At 40.4% G+C, this 15,847-nt stretch overlaps 1 protein-coding gene across 3 annotated transcripts in view; it reads left to right on the top strand.

Annotated features, from left to right (window-relative positions):
• Positions 1-15,847, top strand: part of CDH11 (cadherin 11) — an 84,549-nt gene that overhangs the window by 27,422 nt on the left and 41,280 nt on the right. For all 3 annotated transcript variants that reach the window (XM_027665144.1, XM_027665146.1, XM_027665145.1), the window contains exon 2: positions 14,278-14,406. The gene's annotated coding sequence lies outside the window, so the exon portion shown is untranslated. The remainder of the gene's footprint in view (positions 1-14,277; positions 14,407-15,847) is intronic.

Genomic DNA, 15,847 nt, shown 5'->3' on the forward strand with positions numbered 1-15,847 from the left:
AAAGGTTAAACATAAGTAGGTAACTTTCAGGAAATGTCAGCTTAATTTCAGCAAAACTATAGAAACTTTTTTTTGCAAAGCTTTGTAGGATGGAACGTGCTCTGTTTCTTAAGGGCTACACGGTTTGCAACATTTTGGCCAGTGACCTCTAACCAAATTTGGATGTCGTTTTGGTTCAGAGTATGAAAGTTGGATAAAATAACTTGACCTTGAAGTTTTATTCACATCTTTTATGTGTCCACAAAATTTGTAATGACAAAAGTTTGTCCTCTGATTCTTTTTAAATTTCAGAATATTCAATGCTTTTCCATTCTATAATTGGGTTAAAATAAGACATATAAACAACTTTTATTCATCTGGTTGAGGGCACAGGCAATTACCTAACCTTGTCTGCTGCCAGCTGATGAACCCCTAAGGAGGTGCATGTTGAAGTGTGCTGCCTCTTTTAAACTTCTTCATCCAGATGTGGTGTTTACTTGTGCAATACACTTGTTAAATTTAGACGTCTTTGGTTTGCCCTCAGAATTTCTATAAAATTTCTCTATCCATCTCAATCATTCATACATGAATTTCATACAAATATTTTTAGCAAAATAATCTTGGGTTCCTTCTGAGGCTTCACAATGTTGTTCAAAAGCGGACGGGTAGCTTGTCTGACCACTCCTAGTTCATATTGATTCATGTGTTAGATTAGATATTAGTTAACAGAATGTTGTAGGAACGGTGTAATTTCTGGATTAGGTCTTCCTTTTAAAGACATGTCTGTTCTATATTTTGGGGGAAAAATATTTTTAATGAAGAATGGCTCTTGTATCTTTGTTTTTTGTGCAAGATCTTCCATTTCAGCTGCTTAACTTACTCATTTTAAATACTCTGCTATACAACTAATAGACAAGATTGTGATGTATTTAATAGCATGGAAGGGGAAAGAGGGGCAGGAGCTCCTTTGTTTGTCTGTAATCACAGAATCCCAAAATGGTTTGGGTTGGAAGGGATCTTAAAGCCCATCCAGTTCCACCCCCTGCCATGGGCAGGGACACCTTCCACTAGCCCAGGCTGCTCCAAGACCCCTCCAACCTGGCCTTGGACACTTCCAGGGATGGGGCAGCCACAGCCTCTCTGGGCAACCTGGGTCAGGGCCTCCCCACCCTCACAGGGAAAGATTTCTTCCTTATACCCCACCTAAACCTGCTGTCCTTCAGTTGACACCGGAAGAAACAAGCAGTGAAGAAAAAGGGGCTGCACAGGCCCATCCCTCCTGCAGCTCAGTCCAGCTGGATCAGGGGTGTTCCCAGAGAGGTTTCAGGGAAGTTGAACATTGTACTGCCCTTTGTTCATGGCTTGAGACAAACCTCAGCTCAGCTCTCAGTGTGCAATGTATTTTTTTCTAACAGTGAGACATAAAGAGTGCCAGTAAGTGAGGTATTGTGCCTTTGTTGGGAGCTGACTAGAACAGTGTTAGCTGAATAACAAGACAAAGCCTAGGAAATCCCATTTTTCTGCTTTGCAAATGCACATGTACTGCTATTGAAACATGTGAGAACCCAATTAATTTAATCTCATGGTTCAAAATGCCAAAGGTTCTGTGTCCTTTAGCAAGTTTGAGAAATAACCTTCATTTCATTACTCAAATGATCTCTTCTTTGTTGTCCCCTTTTCACATCTAAACACACATCAAATCTGTTGGATCTGCAATCCCAGATCAGGATATTATTTGTGTGGAGGATGGTAGAAAACATTGTGAAGTATTTCCCACAATCAGCTCAGTGGATAAGCCTCTGTTGCTTTAAAAATATAATGTGAAAACGATAATGAGAAAAGTTTGGGCTTGGGCCAAAAAATTTAAAACCTTTATGGTGGATTAAACTGTTTTGCAACTAAATACCACTTTTCTCTGAAACAACCCATTCCCTCATGCAACTAAATACTGCCATATGCTTAAATTCTTGCGGGCCTCCTAAGGCTGACCCAGAAGAAATGTCAACAAATGTTTGTGAGTCCTTGTGGCCTTGTAACATTTTCTTTAAAAAGTGAAGAATGGAACAGCAGGAGCTGTAACACTCCCACAGAACAGACATATGAAGGCATATGGCTAACATGGGAGCCTGCTGGCTCTTCAAAGCTTCCTGGCTTCATTCTTAAGGTTCCTTTTCTTTTTTTTTTTTCCTCAAGACAGATAAAGTTGTATTTCTGTTTCACAAGTTGCTCTGTTCTACTCAGAGCTGAGTTAGAAAGCCTGGGGTCCCACAGGGCCCCCTCTTGGGCCATGGGAGAGAGGTGGCACAGGGTTCCTAAAAGTGGCAGAGGGGAAATCCAGGTACAGTGGGATGGCGTGGCCCCTGGGACTGCTCCTGAGTCGGGATGTCCCTCCAGCATCTTTAGACTGTCATTCACCCAACCTGGGCACGTCCCTGGGGGATGTGCAGACAGCCTTTCACCCCAGACACACTGCCTGGAGAGCAGCCTCCTCCCTGCCTGCATAGTTCCTAGGAAAGTTTTCTGTATAGCATAACTCTAATACTGGCTCTATTTTTCAAAATTGCAATAAATTACATTTGCTGAAACGAACCAAGCAGTTGCACTTAAGGTTCATTGCAGATGTGGATTTATTACATTTAACTATGAGGTTTGAGTTTGCTGGTATGGGGGAAGGTCTTCAAATGCACAGGATGACAAGTTTTTTCAAAGTCAGTGTGATTTAATCACAAAAACTTCAGAATTCTGATAGAATTTATGCTCCCAAATACCTTTGAGGGTTTGGATTATTTTTCATCCTCCCTGTAAGCGTCCTTTCCTTCCATTATTATTTTTAATTGACTCAGTTACTCAGTGCTCACGATTGAAAGACATCCTACAGTGCCTGGTTTGCCCTGGTGCTGAGCAGATGTCTCGGTTTCTCTGCTCCCATCTACATTTATTCCTTTGATGCAGCTCCAGATCTTGCTCTGAAACTTGTGACTTTTGCTCATTTTTGTTTCAGTCCATTGTACAGTGCTTTAAAGCACAAAATCTTGCCTTCTTGAGTTACAGCCATGTGTATTTCTCAATATCACAAGATATTTCTCCACAAAGTATTTGGAAGATAATTTATGTAACTGCTCATAAAATTATACTGTCTTGATGTGAGGGATTGTTGAAGTTTATTTTCTCATATGTGGCTGGGGAAGTTCCTGTGCCCTGAAAAATAAAAGCATAAAACCAGGATTTGAATAAAATACAAAATATAAAAGGAAGAATCCAACATTTAGTGTGGTTTCTGTGGTTTATTCCTCATGCTCTTTCTCTGGGCACTGTAGTTACAGTAAAAGGAAAACAAAATGTAAAAACAATGAACATTTTGCATGAGATTGACAGAATGAATAATTAGATTTCTTTTTTTAAAAGGGAGTGGGAAAGCTTATTATTGCCATTTGAAATGTCTCAAATGAATTTTCAGAAGTGTTCAGCCATAATTTAGCATGCAGAATGCTGTCTGTTAGAAAGGGCTGCATTGTAATTACCATTGTTGTGAATACTGACTGGAGAATCAGCAAGGTGTTGAAGCCAAGTTGTCCACACTCTCAGGTAAACTCATTAGGTGGCTTGTTTCCATAGAACTCAGGCTGACACTTTCTGAAAACAAAATAACAGGTTTGTTTAGGTATGTCGAGTTGTCAAGTGCTCACAAGTCTCATGAACTTGAAGATGAACGCAAAGACATAAGTATCTGTTTTTGTTGTACAAATAGAGAACTCAGCAACTGCACATTAAACGTGTAACAGCCTTATTGTGGTTCATTTCCAGGTCATACATATGGAAAAAGGCTGTTTCCCTGAATTAATAACTCTATGGCTACATCTGTCCAGTTTTAGGGCGTCCAAAGGAGGGACACAGAGATGGGGAAGGGTCTTGATTTGAAGGCGTGTGAGGACACTGAGGGCACTTGGTGTGTTCAGCTGGAGCAGAGGAGACTGAGGGGAGACCTCAGTGCAGTTCCACCTTCCTGGGCAGGGGCAGAGGAGGGGCAGGGACTGAGCTCTGCTCTGGGGGGACCAGGGACAGCAGCCAGGGAATGGCTGGAGCTGGGTCAGGGCAGGGTCAGGTTGGATCTCAGGCAAAGGTTCTTCCCCCAGAGGCTGGTTGGGCACTGCCCAGGCTCCCCAGGGCAGTGGGCACAGCCCCAAGGCTGCCAGAGCTCCAGGAGGGTTTGGCTGATCCTCTGGGGCACAGGGGGTGATTCTTGGGGATGGACCTGTGCAGGGTCAGGGGTTGGACTGGATGGTCCTTGTGGGTCCCTTCCAGCTCAGGAGATTCTGTGATTCTGTGAATGTGAGAGTAAATTACCTACCTTCCCAGTGCCATTTTCAGATGCAGGCGTTAATTATTCTCTCCAGCTCAGTGGTGGAGCTGAGGGGCAGAGGGCACATCCACAAAGCCTGTTGTTGGCAGATGGAATCTCAGCCCACCGGAGCTACGCAAACATGTTTATCATTGTGCCAAATCTGAATTAGCAGCTCTGATCACAAGCTCCTATGCCTCTGCTCACAGGAGGACGTGGTGGGTTGGGCACAGTGTGCTCTTCTAACCACATTTATTCAGCTTCAACTCAGCTTGGAACTTGGGCAGAAAAAGCTCACATCTGCCAGCAATACACTGTGTAGATATTCCCAGCAAATCTGCCCAAGGCCACCCAGAAGGCTTAAGTTATGGCCTAGAATATTCTTCTGTCCCTGTCCAATTCAGTTGAAAAGGAAAAATGTTACTGCTGTATGAAAATTATCTCCTTTATATTTTTTAGATAAGCTCTTGGCAAACAGATTTTTCCATGCTTCTGTGGAGAGCCACAGTTCTGCACAATCATGGCTCCTTTCATGATTATAAAGTTATCTTTGATTTTTACTAGGCATTAGAATCATGGAATCATAGAAGCATTAATGATGGAAAAGCCCTCCCAGCCCATGGATCCCCCCTGTGCCTGATGCCCTCCTTGTCCCCCAGCCCAGAGCACTCAGTGCCATGGCCAGGCCTTCTTTGGACACCTCCAGGGCTGGGCACTCCAAACCTCCCTGGGCAGCCCCTACCAAGGCCTGACCACCCTTTCCAGGGAGAAATTCTTTCTCATGTCCAAACTGAGCCTCCCCTAGCACAGCTTGGGGCCGTTCCCTCTCCTCCTGTTCCTTGTTCCCTGGGAGCAGAGCCCGACCCCCCCGGCTCCCCCCTCCTGTCAGGGAGTTGCAGAGCCAGAAGGTCCCCCCTGAGCCTCCTTTTCTCCAGGCTGAGCCCCCCCAGCTCCCATTTAGGTTATTGCCATATGCAATCTCCCTTTTTGACTGGATGTATAAACACTGGGCATTCCTGGCTGAGTCACAAAAGAAAAACGCTGAAACTTAGAGAGTAGCTGCATTTTTGAAATCATTTTAAATAGTGGAGAGAGGTTCTCAGCTTTCAGCCAATGTGGGCTTATTTGTTTATTTGGGGTGAGGTTTTTTTTTACTTTTATATCATCCTCATATTTTTGTAAATATAGCCTTTTTGTTGGTTGAACATGAGTTTGCTAGATGATTGCTAGTGGTATTCTGGAGCTCACTGTCTGTATAGCACCTAGGACTGTCTCCATCAGGCAAAACCCATCAATATAGAAATCTTTTCCTAATTATGCAGTTTTTCCAGAATGCAGAGCATTTGCTCTGTTATTATTTGGTTATGTGTATTTCTACTTCACAATCATTGTTTTGAAGAAACCTCATAATGCACTCGCTCATAGCCCATAATAATTACACTACAGAAAATTAAAGCCTTGGTGGTATTTGGGAGGCATAATGAAGAGCATAAACATGTTAAATATTAATATCATTGACTATTCTGGTTAATTTGGACTGTGAAGTTCAGTGTTACAAGCACTTCATTACCTGATGCAGCTGAAATATGTATTTGTGTTTATGTTTCCGTTCTCAAGAACAAATTGGGAGTCTTGTTACCAAAAACAAATAACTCCATAAAAAATAGAAATAAATTGTAATTTCTGGAGTGGAATACCCTGAAATGTAGGTAGTGGAAAATCATATCATTCTTACTAAAAATATTACTGAAATTCTGGAAATCTATATGGGTTGTGAGTAGAAAATGCACACCAGGTATCGTGAGATGCTCCTGGTCTTTCCAAGTTCTTTGCTTGCTCCATGATATTTAGATGTATCTCTAATTACCATTTCTTAAAAATTACATACTCTTGAGGATTGTATCCAAACACCAGTTGGTCAGTGTTGTTCAGTCCTGAAAACTGAAATGTACCACTTATAAGGCTTTTTTTTGAATCATCAATGTTTAGCTTGTCTCTCTGCATTTTTAAGCTTTCTTTGGTCAACACCTAGAGACTGTTTCATGAACAAATTAATGTGTTTGGCATTGCCTTGTCCTTGATTGAGAAGCCAAGTGTAATATCCTTTGAGGAAACACAAAAGAAAATGAGGAAAAGACAACTAGGAAAGACAGAAACCGGATGACTTTTGATTGACCTAAAATGAATTTACTATCAATTTTCCCTTCCTTCCACCCTCCCTAGAGTTAGACAAACCATGACCTCTGCGAGTCTGGGAGGAGAAGGGAGTAGGAATAGGCAAAGAGATGTATTTGGTCCAGAAATAAAACCGAATTAAAACTTTTTTTAAAAGCTTTACAAATGTTTGAAGAGTCATTGCTGCATTTGCAATAGGCTCCCCAGAATGAATCACATATCTTCCTGGGATGACAGGGATATTCAGAGAGTTGAATGAGGCACATGGAAATTCAGAAACGTCAGATCTCTGTGGTGACTTTGAACAACTCTTCTTTTCTTTATTTATTAATAAAAGGAAGGAGGTTCGGAAAAAATGTCCCTGAGACTAAAGAGTTCTGTCTCTCTTGAGTCTCTTGGACAGATTCTGAGCTATTCTTCTTTATGGTATCTCTGATGTCTCAGGATTGTTCTTTCTTGGGTGTCTCCAGTGGACTTGGAACCAGCAGGATGATTTTTTAGAACATTTATATAAAGATTTTTCGAAAGGTTAGTTGAATTTATTTTCTGTGCTGAGTGCCCCCTACAGCTTTACTAATGGGGGCATTCAGCTTATGCTTGAGTGGCTCTCAATTTTTACATTTCTTTTTAGGTCACTAGAAGAGATTGATAAAAGAGAGCAGAAGAAAGCCAGAGGAAAGAAACAGAGAACAACCTACTGAAATTGGTAGCAGAGAAAGATAATATAAATAGAGCCCCAAATGCTAGTGAAGACAGTCTGCTCCAGAGGAGGGATCTGGCCACTCGTGTTTACAGAATCACAGAATATGCTGAGTTGGAAGAGACCCACAGGGATCATTGAGTTTAGTGGAAGAAAAGCACCAAAGAATAGGAAAATGGCAAGGGGAGGAAACAAACTAGAAGAAAAAAAGCAACTCTAAGGAAAATTTGCCATAAAAGTCTTTCTCTGGTGACAAGCTCCAATCCACAGTGTCTGACATCTGCTGCTGGTGGAAGCTGAGTTCCAGCACGACTTAGAAGGCTTTGGAGCAATTCTGTTTTCCTCTTGCAAAGGGACTAACTGATCTGGGTTGCTTTGCATGCATAACATTTTTCCAGGAGAGGACTTATATGTGGCTTTTACTGGTGGTGGTGCAAGAACACGTTTGAGATTATCAGCTAGACAACAAATATGAAAAGTCAGGTTTTGGAGTACAAATTAAGTACTTTTCCCACATGTAAGGAATTCAAGTTACATACAGCGTGGTACACAGAAATATTTGTTTATGCATGAAAAAATGGTATATATATTAATTTTTGTGCATATATATCTATATAGGCATATATGTACAAAAAATATGTAGCTACTTGCTGTGGGTCCTCTTCTTCTAAATTTAGAATTCAGAAGAAACTCTGAGAAGTTGGAAACATTGAAACAGAGAGCTTGATTTATGATATTTAAAATGACAGAACATACCTGCCTCCAGGCCTCCCAATCCACTTGTATTCTTAGTACCTGGATAGGATGGGACTGGAGCAGCATGAAGCTAATTAATACAGACTTTATCCTCAAGGGCCTGGTGTTTGCCTCCAGGCCCTTGTGACCCAAAAGCAAGAAAATGTTGATAAAGTCGTACTGGGGGAGCACAGGATCTGGGTGCTCATGTGATTTGCAGGGGGTAATTTGTTCCTTGTGAGCCCACACAAACCTTTTCTGTACTGATGTTTAATTTGGCCTAGGACAGATGAGATTTGGGCTCTAGTGTGCAGTCTGTTAACATTCTGCAAAGCATTAAGACGTATTTTTATCTCTCATGAGAGCTCACAGCTACTCTCTTTTTACTTTCATTTCTGCCATGATTTGTGGCCTTCAGCTCTCAGTGTTAAGGATGCTCGATGACTTGTTTGGCACTGGCCAGTGCCTCCTCTCCCTTCTTGTGGCTCTGCAACCTGCTCAGTGTTAGTCAGCACTCAACAGCGTGGAGAAGGGATGGGAATATCAAGGGGGAATGTTTTGGGAGAGTATGATATGAAATCAGAATAGTCCATAAGAAAGAGAAGCAGGCTGTTCAAAACCTGTTTGAACAGAACCTTGTTTGTGTGAAACCTTCTCTGCAGCTCTTGCGTTTTGTCCTCTTCTTGTGTGTCATACCTTCCAAAAGTCGTCCTTCTGAGTGGCAAGGTCCTTTCCTTCTGGAGGAAGGGACAAGATAGTACAACTCTTTGATTCAAAACCTGTTTTCAAGCCTCATTTTAAGTCAGGCTTCTCATGTAAATCATGTTGAAAACTTCCATTCTCCAGGACTGAATTCAGAGCTGTGGGATACAGACATTAACACTTTCCTGCTTCAGGACAAGGAGGGGATAAAAATAATGTCAAGCATTCAAGTACTGAGGTGGTGAAAAGCAGAAAGAGAGGAACTCTTGCCTTGTCCCCGCATGAGGGACACCTTTGGCATCTGCAGGTGCTGTGGGTGCTCCAGAGAGAACATGGCACGGCGCAAACGCCCCCCAGGCTCTGAAGGGTGGTCAGTCAGAGTTATTTACCCCATCCTGCTAAAAGACCCTGTAATTGCATGGGTATTTATAAGGCAGATTATACAAGATTACCTTTTTTTTCTTTCTGATGCAATTCTTACCCTTTGTTTTGTTCTCCTCCTTTGCACCATCTTTCAGCATTACATGGTCATCCTCAAAGTGTCTGTAGAGATCTTGGTGATGCTCTAATTTCAACTATGGACATTAATGAAGTGACAACCTTAATAACCTAAGTTAACATTGAATTTGGTGCTGCTTTCAGTGGTGGAGTTGGACCAGGCGACCTCTAGAGGTCCCTTCCCACCTAAATTATTCTAGGCTGCTGTGTTGGTTGCTGCATGCGGGATTCATATTTCTTGGTTTAGTTGCCTCTATAAGTGGAAAAAGATTCTCCTGGAAGGTGATTCCCAGCATAAGCTTATTTAGATGCCAAGATAATAACTTGCAGGAGCAAATTATATACACCAAGGACACCTTTCTCCTGGTCAAGGCCCCCAGATCCACGTTCTCTAGCAGGACTAAATGTCCATTGTGCACTAAGAGACTTAAACTTCAGTGCAGACCCATTTTTTTATACCTGAACAGAGACTACCCACTACACAAAAATATGGTGTGCTTGTGTGCCGTGTAGTAGGAACTAGAATAAAACTGAGAGCTGGCAGGAAACAGATTTTGTTGTAGCTGTGTTCCTGAATTGCAAATTGCCAAAATGATCAGAATAACTTCATGCAAATTATATTTATACAGATGATACAGCTTCAGGAGAGAGGGGAGTTTGGGCACTGCACAGCACAGAATAGCAAACATCAAAAATGGCATATGGGAAGTCAAGTTTAAACTTCATGTTAAATCAGAACTTGTGCCTACATCTTTAGAACAGTTAATTATTCACTGAGGAGAGAAGGTGACAGAAAAAATGTGGAAACTCTGCACCCAAACAGTAGAGATCCTCAGCTGAATCATGGAAGCTCTGAATTCGGGTCTCTTTCCTCTGATTTTTATACTGATTAGTACATTTTTCATGTGTGGAATGTTTTACAGTGGGTCTTTACTTACTTTTAGAAATGGCTACGAGGTTAAGTGGTGTGTGGCAGGGTCAGACTGCAAATTCATGGTAGAACCATGGAAAGCTCACATATTCCTAAATCTTGGATTCTACCTTGTGAGCTTAAACCTGCATTATTTGTATTTTTAATTGTGTTAGATGCTTTCTTTTTGCATTTTACCAGTACTGTTGTTGTTTATTGTGTACATTCTGAATATTTGAGTATCTGTTTAATATGCAGGTTATAAATACCTGTATTTTTGTAGTCTGGGAAAAAAAAAACATTCAGTCACTCAGTCCATTTGCCTGGGCTGTGTAAAAATGTTGTTTCCATATTGGATTTGAATAAGTTTGAACCTCTTCAGGTTTTAATTCAGCTGTACAAATGACTCTGGAACTTTGAATATGGTCAAGTACCCTTTGCTTGAGCAATAATTTAGATTGATGACGTTTTCCTTCAGTAATACTTGGACATGGTGTCAGTTGTCTTTCCATAAGCACTTTTCTAGCAAACTATAATTAAATAACTTTGCGTGGAACCTTGAGGCAATGGAATTCTGACTATGTTAGAAATGCTTTTGGAAGTGTCATATATGCAAGACATTTTAGGGTCATTTCTGTGATAGCTACCAGAATTTTCATTGGGCTTGAACAAAGTTGCAATAATCTGGCACTTTTTCTTTGCAACAACTGATCCCTGACACTTTTTTATCTCTCAGTAACTGGGACCTCAACGTACGTAGTTATAAATCCACAGTTTAAATCCTTTGATGACTGTGAGTAATTTGTCTCTATTTCATTAAACTCTCACATATGTTCCCAAGTTTATTTCTGTAATTGCTCTTCTGGAAATACTTAATTTTAGGAGCACATTGGATACAATTTTGCTCCAATCTGAGATCTTTGCAGATTTCTAATATTTTTCATCTCTTTTAGTGATAATGTACCTGGGTCTTTTTTATAGAGATGAATGTGTCAGCAGTGTAATTCCCTGCAATCAGGAAAAGGGAAAATGAAAATAAATAGAGGTTCAGGGTTGTTTGGGGTTTCCTTGATATAAATCTCATATTTTGCATGCTCTGTGATTGCATTAGTTTATTCACTTTGCCAAACAGCCCGCAAAGCTGTGAATATTTATTTAGTGCTGTTCCTAATAATTTTTCTAATAGGGAATTATTTTGCTACAAAGAAAGACATTTGTAAATGAAGCAGATAAGCCCTTTGGCAGACAAGGAGTGTTTTGTTCAACACAAGAATTCTATTGTCCATTGCTTTAGTTGTCAAGTGCCTGGGGAGCCCAGGATTTATGATGATGTTACAATGGCCCTTTCAGAGGGGACTCTAAGAAGCTGTGAGATTCCGTTCCTCTGCTTTTCAGACTTTCAAATCTTTTTATCATGCAAGCACAATGCAGGATTCAGCTGCTGCTTGGGCCCAGCACTGCCCATTTCACATCAGGCATTGTGCAGTAATTACCATAGTGACAATGCCTGGGGGGCCTTTTCCCCTCCAACCAGCAACATTTCCAAATTGTTCGAGTTGTCACTTTGCATAAACCAGCTCTGCAGCCAGGGCTTCTTTTACCCCCCAAAAATCTTGTTGGGCTTGGTTTGATTTAAAGTGCCACTATGGCAAATCTATTTGGGGCATTGGAACTGTTCAATGGAGGGGTTTTTGAGTTTTCTTGTAATTATAGTTGGGCTTTGAAACAGCCTTCTGTAAATACAGAACTTGGGGCTTTTTTGGCTTTTCTCCCTTTTGTAAAGGTTATAGAATAATTAGAACTACATTATTGAAGGCATATTCAGCTGCAGCAGAAAATAAGAAAATAAAACCATATTATACAGTAAATAATAGGCATCTGATAAATAAAATAACGATAGTAAATAAATAGGTATCTGATACCTATATATCAATTAATCAGCTAAACTCTTTTGCCTGCTATAGTAATCATTCAGCAGTCTTAAACCATGTTTTTCATGAAAATTGTTATCTAGAGGAGTTTCTCCTTGCTTGATGTTAATATGAAGATTTATCTACTTCAAATAATGGTTAGTGCTACAAAAAATATTGATTTGTAAGCCGTGATATCTGCTGAAATGCAGTGTAACTGAAGAATGGAGCCTGTACTTGAGAGTAAAATTATTTATTATTTGAGGCTTGGAACAAGATGATCTTTAAGGTCCCTTCCAACCCAACCCATTGTGTGATTTACGTGGTCACTTCACTGGTGGTCAGGTGTTTGCACAGGGAAAAGCTTCACAGTGTAGCAGGACAGGTTGAGGACTGGCAGGATTTTTTATGAACCATTTGCTGCTTTTAAGAACAAAACCAGAGCTCATAAAATTAGACCATAGGGATATGTAAGAGATATTTTAGAAATACTTATCCAAGCAACTTCAAATGCCTTGAGCATAAAGGAATCTTTAGCTGCAAAGCCATCCATAAAGATGTTGTTGTCTGTAAAGACACTGAACAAATTATCAAAATGAGAGAGTTTATTCAGTTTTAGTCTTTCTTTTCATTAATTCATCTGAATTGTGAATTAGTTAAAAAGGGTCCTTTTTGGAAAAAAACAAACAAACTTGCTTGCAAAATGAGCATAGTTTAAAATGCCATAGGTACTTCATAGCAAATTGCATAAATGTTTTGCATGTGTGGAGTATTTTTATAAACCAAGTGACTCAGTCATCACACAAATGATTATTTCATAGAGAAAAATTCACTTTCTAGGAATGTGGTTTTTTATAGAACATTAGCCCAAATTTTTAAAACAGTAAGTTAGCATATCTGCAGCCACAAGTGGCCAGAGAAGCCACGTGATTTTATTTCTTTCCTTGGTGGAATAAGTGTGAAATACGCTTTTGCAATATCGAATATTACATATTCAACCAATGCCTGCCTATTTTGTTTCTCTACACTTTTGCTGGGAACTTTGAAATTTGGTCTGTGCTGCTGAACTGGTTTTTTGCAATTAAAACTTGATTGCTTTAACGGGGGTGAAAAGTGGGTATAAAATGGAGGATCGGTATAGACCAGACAACAGTTAAACACTGAAGAAAATTACTGACTTGGGTGTATCAACTCAAGTTGCAGAGGCTATTTTTCAATAATTTGTCCTAGAAATTTTCAGTTATTAAATCTGAAAGTACTGGGAAATCTCATCCTTGGTGAGAATGAATCTTAGTCCTAGAATTCATTTAGTGCAGTTTAAGAATCTATCAAGGTCTCAAATGGGCATCATAAATACAGTGTCTACACCAGAACACACTGAGTATTTCCATGGCATTCAGTCACATTAAATATATTTTATTTATATTTTACTTGTAGAGGAACATGTTCTCAGAAACACATGGGGTGATGAAAGACAGCTCTGTGAACTGAGCATTCTTAACTTACTCGTTTAAATTGGAGAAAAGACTTGCCTCATCTCCTAAGAAATGACTCAGCAGGTTTCCTTTTGTTTCTGCACCCTTTTTACAGCCTGACTCAAATTCTTGACCCTTTTAGGAAAGAATTTTAACCACCAAAACAAGTATAGATGAACTTCTTACAGGCAGAGTCATCTCTTGCTTGTTTCCTTGCTTAAAATGCTTTAGCCTAGATATTTTTTTTCTTACTGTAGTACAGTTCTACTTCCTACAATAATTGACTCCCTTCTCCATCATAATGGTAAAAACACTCATTTTCTAATATGCCTTCAGAGCACTTAGAAATGTTCAAAGCACATTTTTTTGGTTGATGGCATCTGCAGCTGTTACTTTTCTTCACTACAGTGTGTCTTGTGTTGGATAATGTTCCCAGAACAGACTTTTTCCCTAGAACTCAGTTTTTTTGGGTTTTTTTTCAGGAGATAGCAAAAAAGATGTGAAAGAATTTTGATATGACCTCAAGCATTTTAGTTATGGGAATATTCTGGCACTAGTTTGTTAAATGTCCAAGGCCAGGTTGGACAGGGCTTGGAGCAACCTGTAGCAGAAGGTGTTCCTGACCATGGCAGGGCAGGGTTTGCTTTAAGGTCCCTTTCAACCCAAACCATTCTGTGACTCTAAGGTGAAGACTATTTACTAATTTTCTCCTTGAAATTATAAGAAGCATTTAGTTGCTTGTCTTTAGGCTCTTTTTAAGCTGCTATGATAGTTTATAGGGTAGACTTTAGTTTCCTTTTATTATGGTACCACCACTGCATTGGATTTCTAATGGACTTTCTCCTTGTCTGCAGCCAGAGCTGAAGTAGTGGGTCCGTGGCAGCAGAGACCTGACACCTGCAGCAGCTCACAGTCTCATTGGGTGGATTTCAAATGTGTGGAATATGCTACATCAACTGGCAACAAGTTTCCAGTGGGTGAAGGTAAGTCCTGCATCCATCTTTTAAGTCCTCCATCTTTGAGGATATATCCATGGCTGTCTCATTCCTGTAGTGGCTGCAATATTTGTACAGGGGAGGGAACGCTGAACCTCACTCAGGGTGTGCTACCAGGCAGGTTTCTCGTGCCTCAGAGGGTTTCTCCAGTGCTCTCTGTGTCACTCAGGAGAGCTGATGCTGCAGACGCTGACCATGCTGTGCCTGGAAAGTACAGTTTGAGAAAGTGCGGTTTTGGGATCATGTTGGTTTAATTTCTTGTTTAAAGCGCTGAAGAACAGAAATGTCAGAATTTTTCTAATATTTAGGTTTACAGCTAGAATTTATCAGTCAAAAAGATTCATACTTTTCTTATTCTAGCAAGATTAATTCCATATTTGGTTTATTTCTCTGATATTTTGTGCAACACCACTGAGCTGAATACAACTGCTCAGACTTGGGTTAGGAAAAGAATGTAGTGGGTGAAAGCTTCAGAGAAGGTGGAAAGTGTGGAAATAGAGCAGTACAGGAAACTCTAGACTTAACAATAGTTGTATCTGCTGCTCTGATACCTTTAATTTTTCAAATCCTCTGTGACTTTCAGTCCTGCTATTACTGTGATTCCACAGAGGTGAGAATTGCCCACTTAGAGAAGTGCCCATGGTTTTCTTTTTTTAAATTAACACAGAAACAGATTAAGTGAAATAGATAGTAAATATAAAAACAGTACCATTTTTACAGAATCAAAGGCATGATCCCATCTGAATTGTTGAGGATAAGAAGTGCAAAGCCAGGTTGTTAAAAGTCTCTCTGTAGCTGACTCAGGTTTTGGATTCAGTGCACTCAAGTCCTGCTTGACAGACAGTGCATTTCTGTGGACATGCCCTTGAATGACAATAATCTTGTTTCCAGCACTTAAACACCCTGTGAGCAGCTCTATAGGCTCTATAGGTTTGTGTTTGCGGCACCCTCTGACTCGTTAAAGGGCAGCAATGAGGCTGAACGTGACAGTGACACCAACAGCAGCCAGGTTCATGCAGCCCCTGGGCTCCCGAGGAAGAGCTCAGTTTGGGAGATTCTGACCCTGTCTGAACGCAAAGGCCACGTTTTGCAAACAGTGCTCAGCTCTTGTTTGGATACAGCTTTTCAATAGAAGGATTCTAAAGAGGGTGTGGTTTGAAGGCTTCCTGACTAGATTTCAAATTCATTTATGGGTATCAGGAAGACAGCAAAAATACCCGAAATGAGTTCTGCATTCAGGTTCTCTGGTCTCTGCTCCATGCACAGTTACATGCATTTTCTCACCACTGTTTCAGTTTGCCTCTTTTGGTGTTTTCTTATGTCTCAGTTCATGGTTTAGTTCAGGTCTCTTTCTGCTCTACTTCGTAGCTACACTTCCAACTAAACTAAATTTTTACAGATTAAAGGACTGTGAGAGATAAGCTTAAAG

This window comes from Corapipo altera, unplaced genomic scaffold (assembly GCF_003945725.1).
Source record: "Corapipo altera isolate COAL_440 unplaced genomic scaffold, ASM394572v1 141, whole genome shotgun sequence".
Classification (NCBI taxonomy): domain Eukaryota; kingdom Metazoa; phylum Chordata; class Aves; order Passeriformes; family Pipridae; genus Corapipo; species Corapipo altera.